Source organism: Rhipicephalus microplus, chromosome 1 (genome assembly GCF_043290135.1).
Source record: "Rhipicephalus microplus isolate Deutch F79 chromosome 1, USDA_Rmic, whole genome shotgun sequence".
Lineage (NCBI taxonomy): Eukaryota > Metazoa > Arthropoda > Arachnida > Ixodida > Ixodidae > Rhipicephalus > Rhipicephalus microplus.
Window position 1 is genome coordinate 275379586 of NC_134700.1, and position 12881 is coordinate 275392466.

Sequence of the window (12881 nt, forward strand, 5' to 3'; positions counted from 1 at the left end):
TGAAAGGAATGGGCATGGGCGGCGACTGTATACAGCTTTTGAGGGAGATATACCGAGAAAATACAGTTTGCATAGAGTGGGAAGGAATGCGTAGCAAAGAGAACGTTGAGGTTAGCAGGGGTCTGAGACAGGGATGTCCTTTGTCCCCACTGTTATTCATGCTGTACATGGTGAGTATGGAAAAAGCGCTAGAAGGTAGCAACATTGGTTTTAATCTGTCACACAAACAGGGCGGCATGATGATTGAGCAGAAGCTTCCAGGTTTATTTTATGCGGACGATATCGTCTTATTTGCGGACAGTCGAGATGATATACAGCAGCTGGCGAATATATGCGGAAGGGAAGGTGAAGCTCTTGGACTAGGATTCAGTGTAACGAAGTGTGGTTTGATGGTATTCAATGATCCCTGTGATCAGACGGTGTCCATACAAGGCCAAGAAATACCGAGGGTAAGTGAATACAAGTACCTTGGAGTATGGGTAAATGAGAGTGATAGATACATGGAGGTACAGGAAAAAGCCTCGGCAGCAAAAGGAAAGAGGAATGCGGCAATAATGAAGCACAGAGCGTTGTGGGGATACAATAGGTATGAGGTGCTTCGAGGTCTGTGGAAGGGTGTAATGGTTCCAGGGCTTACTTTTGGGAACTCAGTGGTGTGCATGAGGGCAGAGGTGCAATCGGGAATGGATGTAAATCAAAGGACTGTGGGACGCCTCGCGTTGGGTGCTCACGGGAAGACGACAAACGAGGCTGTAAAGGGCGATATGGGGTGGGCAGGTTTTGAGGCGAGGGAAGCGCAGAGCAAAATAAGGTTCGAAGAAAGGCTAAGAAATATGAAGGAGAGTAGATGGGCAGAGAAGGTGTTCCGTTATTTGTATAGGAAGAGCGTGGACACACAGTGGAGAAAAAGAACTAGAAGACTCACTAGTAAATATACGGCTGGTATTGTGAGCCATATGTCAACAAAGAGCGTTAAGGGAAAAGTCAGGGAGGCGGAGAGGATTTACTGGATGGCAGCTATGGAGAAAAAACCGGCTTTGAGTAACTACCGAAAGGGCAAAAATGAAATAAGGAGGGAGGCATTTTACGATAATTCAAGGGGAAGCGCTTTACTGTTTGAAGCGAGATCGGGTTGCCTTAGAACGCGTAGTTATAAAGCAAGATTCAGTAAAGAAGAAGAACAATGCACATGCTGCGGGAAAGATAAGGAAACGGCGGAACATGTTCTGATTGAATGTGGAGATATCCACCCAGGTGTACGTTTGGGCACGAACCTACAGGAAGCCTTGGGTTTTAGGGACAACAATGGAAAGCTGAACACACCCGCGATTGAAATAAGTAAGAGACGGTTAGAGTATTGGTGGCAGAAAATTAGAGAGAAAGGACAAAAATAAATATTGGAAAAATAAAATATGGACAGTGTGCCGTAAATGGCAGAGAACTTAAGCTGAAAATTTACCTTTTTTCCATTAAGATAGCATTTATCGAAGTAGAGGCATTAGGCCAACATAAAAAAAAGGGGAAAAAAGTTTTTTTTTTTTTGTCGAGCCTGGTGGCATACTTGTCACCACCCCGTTATAAAGGGGACGCTCATAGCATCCATCCATCCATCCAGTTGTGTTGATAATGGCGGACGGCTCGGCTACCTCGGCAAAGCGTGCGGCAATGCTTCTGCTACTCGATAGCGACAGCAGACGTCGTGGACAATAGCTGTTGCACGCTTGGCGTGATATCCATTCCACACAGGTGAATAGCGCTTAACAAGCAAACGAACGATGCGGCGATGCTGGTAAACCACGTGGGAAAGAGACAGCGGAAAAGACCACGCGCAAGGTATCCTGGGTAACGCGGCAGCTTCCGCCTTGCTCCAGCAGGGCGGGTTGTGTTCCGATGGCGGATTTGTAGGATTTGCTCTACGCCAGGGTCGAGTGCTCGCTCGCGAAGTCGGTCGGCTGCACCGACTCCGCCATTGGAATTCAACATTTGTTTTCACTTGCCTCTCGTGCGGCTGCAGCTGTTTGCGTGTTTTTATAATGTGGGGCACAGAGAATAAATATTGAAGCCACGGAAGGGGGGGGGGGGGCGCCAAGCATACCTAGCTGACGCACGCAGCTTGGCATTATCCCGATGCGCCCTCGGCTCGCTTTACGCTTTATCGTCCGTTCCTCACTGCGAATCGTACAACGGACGAGGCGCTGGCTGGAGTATATAATGCCACGTTCCATTTCCCAAGTTTTTGTTATCGTCCCAAAACACCGCACGATTCTCAGCGCAAACCGCGCCTGCAGTTTTCTAGAAGGTTCTGGACTGTAGTAGATCATTTCGATAAGATCACGCCCACTGTGTGAACGGTACAGATTGTTCTGGAAGCTACGCCACCGCCAGCGATAACGCTAGAACATTCGACGGCAAGAGTATAAATGCCGACGCGCTTCGCCGCTTGTCAGACCGGCGGACCGGCGTTATGCGATAAAGTGTCATTGTACAATTCTTTTTTTTGTCTATTGCATTATTGCGCACGCTATTCGTAGATGTCCCGACTGAAGGACTTCTCGTTTACCGGCGCGCGACACAAAGTGACGACACCGGCGGTACCTGTCGCTGACGGTGCTGCGAGAGTACGTTTGTCGGCATCGGAGAGTCCGGGGAAAATACCGACTCGTTTTTTATTGCTCCATCGTATTCTTTCTGGCGGGCGTTATGCTGCGAGTATCTTTCGCTTCTTCCCTTTCTTTCTTTCTTTCTTTCTTTCTTTCTTTCTTTCTTTCTTTCTTTCCTTATTTCTTTCTTTCTTTCTTTCTTTCTTTCTTTCCTTCTTTCTTTCTTAACCAACTGCGGGTGTGTTTCTCGCCATTATGGCTCAGAGTAACTTGACGAATCTTGGCTTGCGACGTGTGCACCGTCGGTAAAATGCGGAGCAACTTCTTGGGAAACCAACGGGCTCCTTCGGCGGCTCGTCTTGTGGAATGCGTTTGCTGCTTGGTTCGCATAGCGATGGCGAGACCACCAGATGGAGCGCGCGACCGCCGGCGAGCCTCATCTTCCTGCGGGATGAATTGAAGTGATGATGGGCGAGGGTGGGGGGGGGGGGGGGGGAGTAATGTTTTGCGTGCGCCGAGTCAACTACATATGTATCGCATTTGTTCGCGGGCATGACCCGCCTTGTGTATACAACACCTGTATGTGTGTGTATTCGCCCCTTTTCAATAGTTTCTTTATTTATACATTTTCTCACTTTCTTTCATTTCTTACGTTTTTGTTCATTCCCCCTTACCCCTTCCGCAGTACAGGGTAGCAAACCGAAAACTTCTTCTGGTTAAGCTCTCCGCATTTCACTTTACCTTTCTCTCTCTCTCTCTCTTGAGATGAACAAATTATAGACGGAATCATTGTTTACTCCTGCATTAATGTCGAACAACAGCAGCAGTGAAAATAATTGTAGTACTTTGAAGATAGGTCAATCGTACTCGAGCAAATGCGTTATTTAACCCGCACTGTTAATCAAGTCATCTTCACTGCTGGTGCTTTCTTCGGATTCAAACACGTGGCTGGCGATTCGTGTCGAACAACAACAGCAGCAGTGATAATAATATTGTAGTACTTCGAAGATAGGTCAATCGTACTCGAGCAAATGCGTTATTTAACCCGCACTGTTAATCAAGTCATCTTCACTGCTGGTGCTTTCTTCGGATTCAAACACGCGGCTGGCGATTCGCGTCTAACATTGTTTCCATGGGCCGGTGGGCATCACCGTTTATGCAGAACACAATGGAGATCAAGCCTGGCAAGTGCCTTGCAAACCTGTCTGGATTCACGCGGACATCATGTTATCTTATTTACCTCACATTCTCCCGCCCATCTACACGCTTGGCTACCCTTAATTTCTCTTAGACTCTGTTCATCCCGACCGTGATGTTTAAGTTCGGAGTCCCGCAATCTTCGTAACCGTATACTCGCTGCCTCTTCGATGTCGTTGTTTGCATGTACGCGGTATAGCTGTGTAGTCTCGTGTATGATTGAATCCTTGAAGGGCAAAACTGCGTGGCCCTATACGACAGTCGCGATCATTTGCCTGGAGATAGCCCACATCCGCATGACCGATCACATATATTCAGGAACAAAAGCACTCAGCGTGCAGTAACATGTATCTGAGTTATCATTTGTTGCTGGGCTGTCTATACTCGCCGAACAACCATAAAACAGCGGTTACTTAGCGCAGAACGAAGAAGTTGGCCGGAGAACATGCATATATAGAAGCGTAGTTTTAGATGCGGAAGCATCTTATACTCGCGCCTTGTAGTGCGCCGTCCGCGCTGTCCGCACCGCTTCTCGAACATTCGACAGCTGACGCGCGCGCATGCGCCGTCGCGCCGTCGCCCACCATCTGTGCCGCGCGCGCTTCTCCTTCGAGAACATTCGACAGCTGACAGCGCATGCGCCGTCGCGCCGTCGCCATCTGTACCGCGCGCGCGCTTCTCCTTCGAGAACATTCGACAGCTGACAGCGCATGCGCCGTCGCGCTGTATATATACTCAAGGTCGGCGCTCGCTCGCTCAGTTGCCGCTCGTCCGTTGGTTTGTACGGCGCGTCGACGTCCGAAGTCGCCGTGAAAGGAATGCCAACGAATCCACAAACAGAATGATCGACGTCCCTTCGACCAGCGCCGGCCAAACTGTTGGCGGAACCGCTTCCGCATCCTCCTCAGTGTTCCCCCGAGGGAAGCTGCGGGCAATTTTTTTATGTTGTGCGGGGCGCATTTTTAGCTTTCGCATTTGTTTGCATGTACTGATAAACATCAGCTGTGTTAGCCTGTTCCATTTATTGAATGAGCGGATTCGCCGAAGTAACTACTACGTAAGCATGTGGGGTTTCAAGAATTTCACTGAGCTGGGCAAGCGAAAACGCTGTCTGTGCAGGATTCTTCACTAAAGGGGAAGAGGGAGAGAGAGAGGGGGGGGGCTTTAATGGAGAACCCAACTTTAGTGGAGAACCTAGCACCCTACCAATGCGGTCCTGAGAATCAGGTCGCAGTTCAAAGACGAATTATTGGGGAAAGGGGCGCCCCCTTTGACCACTGTGTGCACGCCTGTGCGTGCAAGCGTTGTCCCTTCAGGAGCACTGTCCAAACCAAAGGTCCTCCTCGCCGTGCGTCCCAAACATTGGTGGGATACTTGTACAACCACGCACATGTATATACTCCTTTGTTGGTGAAAGCGCGTCCTTGGATGTTGTTCACCGGTGTCCTTGCCGCCCGCGCTACGTGACCGCCGCTGTGTCCGCACGCAAACACACCCTTTTTGTAGCCCGGCTGACCACCGCTGGACACGCTCGACCCCCCCGTTGGCGCGCCCTTCAACCGCGGTGGTGCCCTGCGCGGTGGCCCTTGCCGCAACATGGCTCTGGCAATTAAGCCGTGGAACTTTCACAAAGCGCCACTTAGCGCGTACAAGGCGTCCCCCCGTCCGTTGTGTTTTCGCCTCTTTTTGTTTCACTCGGAGTCCGCTTTGGCTCTCCGGCTTCCTCATGATAAGCGTTACCTGAAGCGTCTTTCGCAACGTTCTATCTTTGTAAAAGACGAAAACAACGCAAAATTGACGAGATGAACGAAGAAACACACAAGCCGAATGCTATAGTCCTGTTTTTTGGGGTTTTTTTTTTCCTTCTTCATTCGCCTTATCGATTTTGCACCATTTTTACCTTTTACTTGGTGATCAATTATAGCACAACGAAAAAAACTTCTCGCCATTTAGTCTTCTTTTCCTACTCCCACGGCGGAGTCGCTTATTCTTACGAGGGTGGGATGCTGATGTACGCAGCGTTGTCGAAGCACCTTGAAGAATCTCTAATCGTTTGAATCGACTTGAATTTCCCAACTGTGTCATAGCCCTGCGTTGCTTTGTGCGTTAAACTTCAAACGGTTTAATGAAAAGATCACATTGGTAGCTATACCTGTGGCCCCGAAGTGCTCATGTCGGAACCAATAATCGCGGACACAGAGAATCAATACGCGTTTTATGATAGACGACTCGGTTTTCTGGGCTGACGGCCCGCATTATGAACGCATCACGGAGATCGGTCCGTTATCACCCTTTTTTGTCTTGTTCGGTTAGTGTCTTGTCCGTTCTCGCTCAGTTTTTGTTTGCTCGTACATGAATAGCTTTTTTTCTTTTTTTTTTTCAATCGACATACCGAATATCACGCGCAGTGGCTCGTTGGATGTTGCCATGAAGATGAGGTGTCATGCATATACATAATACACAGCGTAATAGGGTGCATATACATATCATGTACGTACTTTGAACTTTATTATGAATAAACAACATACAGTAAAGAAAAACTTGTTAGCAACATCTGGATCCTTAGCAGAATGCTAGTATGGATCCATGCAATTATAACATACATTAATTAGAGGCAGGAGAAAGATTTGTATAATGAATGACATTGTAGTTTAAGATGCAGATTGTTTTGATAAACATATCATTTATACACAGATACCGAACACATTGACGAGGAAAAATCCAACTTATACACTACACTTTGAACACGTTTTTGGTTTGCATACTTCACGTAATACATCTAATATTTCTGTGCATCTGGTAATAGCATTCCTGGTCAGCATACAAAACATTAGTTTAAAATCATGTCACTTTTCATCATTTCACGAAACTTATCAGTAGTCTAATAGAGCTCTTTGTAATGACGTTTGAGCATTAATGTGAAAGCATTATGTTGTTTCACTTCCACTGGTAGGTTATTCCACAATGACGTTCCAACACTATAAAGTCGTCTTTTGCCATAAACATTTTTAACCAGTGGTTTTAGGAAGTTACCACAATGACGGGCTCTTGTTTGCAATTGTGAGGGAATAAACAAGGGAGCGGTGAAGAGGGATATTGCATGTTAGAGACTTGTACACCATTATTGTTGTTTTATAATTTATTACTAGTTGTAGAGGCATTACCTGGTACTGTCGAAAGAGTAGTTTAGATGAGGCCATATAGTTTGCGTTTGATATAAATCGGATAGCACGTTTTTGCAGGACTATTAGTGGCTTTAGGTATGAATCGTATGTATGGCCCCAAGACTACAGTATGAGAGTTGGCTGTGAAATAGGGCAAAATATATTGTTCTTAAAGTTTCCGCATCGAAGTACTGGCGACATTTGAAAAGAGTACTTAATAACGTACTTAATAACGTACTTTGAATAAAGCAATATTATATTTCAGTCATGTTGTGTAGGGCTGTGAAGCCTAGATTTTATGTAGCAGCCGAAATCGCGGCTACATACAAAGGTTTCTTTTTAATTTATTGTTAGTAATAGATTAAAAATATTACACCACGTAAAAATGAATGGACTGTTTGCAGCTTTTATTGCGTTATTTTTGTCATTTTTAGTTTCCTCTCGTTTCGATTTTTTCTCGTGGGGGAGGGAGGGGGTGCCTATATAGCATATTAAACGTAACTTTTTTTTTCGTCATTTCAATTCAATTTACTGTCCGTATTTAAATCCACTTGCGTTTCACGAAAAGCTACATCATCCGCTGAAAAGTGTTATTTCGAAACCGGTCATCTGCCGGGCAAAGAAACTTACTGCGATATGACGTCGTTCGTATTAAGTCATATTTTTGGCATACACAGGGGCCGTCAAAAGTTTCCAGGCAACTATCCCAGGTACTCCTATGGCAGCGTGGCCTGAGAATTTTCGATGGCCCCTGTACGTCTCCCATCGCATCCGATGCTTTTTGCAGCAGAAAGAGACGTCAATCAGCTTCCGGCATAGTCCGAATAAAGCTACTCCGACTCCCAGTTATTAGCTTAAAATATAATTGTAACTGTCGCCCTGTGTCCGGCCCCATGCATTAACGTGATAAAGAGGGGAGGCGCTGCAATGGACCTCCGCCCCCTCCCCCTCCTGAAGGGGAACCCTGAGCACGCTTATGACAATAGGCAATTTTTGATGATTATGTCTGCATATTTGGTGACTTTTTCGTTACACTTAGGATTACTGCACATCACTTTATTTATTTGCTCACTTTAATAAATATTTATTTATTTATTCCTTCATTCATTAATCAAATTATTTATTCATATGAGGACTGTCCTTTCGCCTGAACAGCTTGATCTGGTGTTTTCTGTGGCTTCACTATTCATTGTTTGCCTCAGCCTGTCACTCAACAAATTTTATTGAGGTCCTAAGGAACTGCGGAGTTCTCGTAGCCTGTCGACACAATACACTAATGCATTTTAATGTATTTGGATATACCGAGTTCATGGTTCTCTATTTTATACAGTTCTGCCCGTAAAACTGAATGCAGTGGCTTCTGACGTTGTTTGATATAGTGAAAGTGTGCCTTCCCGGGCTGGATCATGTCCGGCTTGAAAATCTGTTAGTTTTCCTTGATGTGATGCCATGTGATGCCACTTCGCCTTTCAGATATCGTATTCCGGTTTTCTGGACCGCTTTCCCGGTACAATGAAAGCATGAAAGATAGTCCTTTTCAAGAATCAGGAACTTGACGTGAACTTTTTTTTTTTCTGCGCGCTGAATCAAGTTAAGGCTGAACGCCGAAAGTATAAGCTTAATATATTCGTACGCGTACTCGGATTTCGTATGCGATGTCATGCATGGTTGAGTGACGGTCAGAAAACTGTTGTTAACGGTTATTTTTCTTCTTTTTCTTTTTTTTTGCGCCACCCCAGTTGGGCAACGGCTTGTGCAAATAACTTTCCGCTGCAGTTCGTTGAAAATATCGAGTTCGCGATCTATTGTGAGAGGAGTCTCGTATCACCCGTTACTACGTCAAGTATAAAAAGCTCTATAGCTCGAAAACATCGATAATGTATTCGTAGATTATGTTCAGTTCAGCGGTTCACTTCGACAATCCTTTCTTGCTGTCTTTTTTTTTTTTTCGCTTGTTTGCGACTTCGAAGAGTGTTCGAATGTGGCGCCACTCGCTTTACCAAAGACTCGAGTACTGAGCTGCCACCCCAGATGGCGCAACGTGTCTGCATTTTTCGCGATATTTTTCTCTAACCCGCCAGCTTCGTTCTCGGCCGCCCCCACCACCGCCCACTGCGTCCATCTCGGCTTAGATGCACTGCGGCGTAAGATTTTAGCCCAGTGCCAGTCGCGCTGCTACGAAACGCACGTTGCCCGCACGTTTGTGTCATCCAGTGCGTGGTGACATTCGATCGGCGTGCGGCGGCGGAGGCCCGACCTCGGAAGCCGCGGCGTTTCCCGTGCACATCGTCGGTGCTTTCGGTGCCAGCGAGCCTGCTGCTTGCTACAACGGGTTGTGGTGAAGTCGAGTGCGCCCTCCGTGTGCCACGGGCTCCGGCCCGCGTCATCGCCGCCTCGGGACACGATGCTGGGCGGTCGATCGCCGCAACGCTGCCAAGCCACCACGCACTACTAAACTGTCCAGCCACCGCGTGCTGTTGCTATATAGTGTGCTCCCTTTCACGCCCTGCGCCAGTGTACTTCGGCCGCTGCTCCCGAGCCTGTCGCCGTAGCCGCCGTGTGTCTCGCCATGAAGAAGCTGGTCAAGGCTCCTTCCTCGCGGTCCCTGCCCCGTGCGGACGGCATCTTCTCCAAAATGCGCCGTCTGCGGAGCCACACTCTTCCCTCGCGGCTCACCCAAGTGGCAACGGCCAAGCGGGTTGCCATTGCGGTGAGCAAATACCGTTAATCGCTCGACGCTGTCGCTACGGCGCGCTCGGAGTGAAGCCCCACTTTGTTGACGGATGATGTGTGTTTACGTTGCGCGCCCCAGCGAGCCCGCTGATCCGTGCGACTGCGTCTCATTTGGTGCGGTTCTCTTCCGCTCGATTTGGCCGCGGCTGTCAGCTGCCGGTGTAGTAGTGCAGTACGTCTCTGAAAGGATGCAGGGCTTCGCCCGTTTTCCTTGCGAGTGACGTCGGCGCACGACTGCATTTTTGTGAGCGATAGTTGCTGTTTTCTGAAGAGCTTCTTTAAAATTGTCGAGGTACTCTAACAGCTACCCCCACTTGCGACTGTGTTTTTTGGCACAGTCCGAGCGTACTTACTTCTGATGCAATGTGTGACGCGTCTGGCGTGCAGCAGCTAAACAGACACTTATATGGATCGGTGTTTCGTAGACGAAAATTTCTGCTTCCCTGTTCGGGATGGCTGGTAATTTTCATAGCGCATGTTATGCATTGCTGATTCTCACGCTTTATTTTGAGCGCACTGCGAAGTGTTTTCTTTTTTTTTTAAATAAGAAACATGTATGACACAGGTAACATAAGTCCGGCTGTTCGCTTCTGTGTAATATCGATCCAGCATTCTTATACTTAATAGAGCAGTCACTTCACTCCTCTCTCTCTCTATCTCTCTTGTGTGTGTGTGGAGGGAGAGAAGGGTAACTCTATCAGCGCTGGCTCTACAAATAGACAATGTCTCTCCAGTGAGACGAGAATGTGCCGTCGTTTAAACGTGCTCGTAAGTTGCGCTTAGCAAAATCCAGTGTGCTTCAACTAAAGCACAGCCACACACGCGTGACAGGCGTATTGATCGCCGTTAAAAACAAATTTTGCCCTCGGTTCGCGCGGCGCATCAGCAACGTCTGGCGATGTCCGTTAGTTTTCCATCGACCTGTCAGCGCCTTTATTCTTTTCCAGAATGAGTGAACTTTGCTGAAATCCCAAACGTGTACCTCGTGAATCCTGGCATATCGTTCGCGATCGAGTGCGACAGCTGTTGCATCTTGGGTGCACTTTACAACGCTGTTTAAGCGAGAGCGCTAAACCGCAGCAGTGTTCAAAATATGGAATACCTTCTGGTGCTGTGTTCGCGTCTCGTCATCGTTTCCGAGAAAAGGGGACAATCGTTTTGTGTCTGCTCTATTCATGAAGTTGCCGGCGATGTCTGCCCGTTGCTTTTGCGCCGGGGAACACCTATTTGTATTTGAGCAGCGTGGCTATATCGTTTCAGAACTTGTAAAAAACATGCAGCTATCTTCGATATCCTTCATTCCGTGCGGTCAACTGGTCCAACTAACTTAGCATTCTGTTAAAGCGTGCGGCTGGTACCGCAACCTGATGACAAGCAGAGGGCACACACGAGCCGACTTCATCGTGTTGTTATGACAACCCATGGCAGTTTTGACCCATCAGCTGGCGCTCGTAGTTACGCAAGCAAGAGGCTGCTGCTGCGATGCTCGGCGGCCTTCGGAGGCTGAAGTCTCGTTGGTTCGATCCGGCGTCGTCGCCGTATCTGGCACGGGTAGCGCGGCCATCGATCGAGCTGGTGGCGGCAGTGCCCTTGGGTCGACAGCCGATCTCGGCCACGCCGAGTCACAAACAGATCGTTATGCGCCGAGAACTATGCGCCGCTGTTGCTTCCATTCCACGTGCCGCCAGCGGTTTTACTCGTCCATCTGTTTCAGAAATCGCGGTGTGCAACGTTTTTTTTTTTTCTTCTTGTGGATACGTTCCCTGCGCGCTGGCTTTTCGGTGTATCGGATTTCGTACGAGAAAGTGAAATATCGTTATCGCTTAATAACACTCGCTCTGAATTCCCGTCTTCGATTCTTGTCTTTCTCTCTCTTTCGATTCCCGCGAAGTGGTCGCTGGTTGTGCCAGCTGTCGAAGGCACAGCAGCCGAGCTATATCTTGAAACGACGCACAGGGGTGAGACGAGTGTGCAACTGCTTCCTTCCGTTTTTCGTTTCCCCTTTTTCTCCTTTTTTGATGTTGTTTTGGTGCCGTGTGGTATAGTATGAATGGTGCCGGTCGCGTTTGTATTGGTTGTCCGATGCTGTCGCGGGCGTCGAATCGGAATGTCGATTGGTCGTGCAGGCATAGTTGTGCTTTTAGTCAGTGTAATGCGTGCGCGATAGATCGAAAACGACCGCGTTTTTCGCCTGGAAACGGAGTGAACTACACAAATATGACAGTGGCGTTGCAGGATTATTACGATGCGCCCGTCGACGTAGTTATGGTAACTCACTTTCGACGCCGTTCCGGTAGCGCTTGTTGCCGGGCGCTACCCTCACAGAGAGCAGTGTAAAAATTAAAGAACAGACGATTTCCCAAATCGAAGGAACAGGCGGTTGCAGCAGTTAAATAAAAAAGAATGACATTTGGATGCCACGAAGGTTGTCGCTCAACGCTTGATGTATTTTCTCTTGTTAGTCTTTCTCTGACCAGAAGGTCACGGGGTCTGATTTCGTCTTGGCGGTCGCATTTAGATGGCGGCAAACTGCTTGAGTCCTCTGCCCTTGGATTTAGATGCGCGGTTAACAGCACTAGGTAATCGAAATTCCACGAGCCGTCCACCACGGCGTCCCTCGTCATGTCAGAGCTGTCCCAAAACCATGATATGATCATGAATCACGATTTTCCGTAAAAACCCCGGCAATTATTATTGTTTCTACTCGTTAATGTCTTGTCAAACGAGTTTTAATCGCTTTTCACTGCAGCACGGTTACACGGACGATGATATTCGGAGAAAAATTAACGGATACTGAACGTGGTACGAAAGTTAGTTGTGCTAAGACCAGTCACCTCCCGGTGACGTTGATCTCTTGGTGTATAGCTGGTTAATTAAGGTGACACGGTGTTTGCGACCTGTGAAGCGGTCGGCGAAGTCTAGCCAGGTAGATCCCGGTTGACTTATTAATCTTTCCGGTAGCGGGTTTCGGTGCGCTTGCGACAATCACAGGCTCGGTTTTCGAAGCCGGAAACGTAACGTAACCCAAGAAGCGTGGGGTTCGTTTATTCCGCTCCACCGAGCCGAAAAACAGCGCCCAAGCGAGGCATAGTTACGGACTGCGGCATCCACCGGCTGTTTAAGCGTTTAGCGAATACCGGTAGCTTGTGAACATCTTAGTTATTTTCGCTATCAATCGTTGCGCGGT

At 47.9% G+C, this 12881-nt stretch overlaps 1 protein-coding gene across 11 annotated transcripts in view; it reads left to right on the plus strand.

Moving 5' to 3' along the window:
* The window catches only part of LOC119188214 (5'-AMP-activated protein kinase subunit gamma-1-like), a 383279-nt gene that overhangs the window by 338699 nt on the left and 31699 nt on the right, over positions 1-12881 (plus strand). The window lies entirely within an intron of this gene.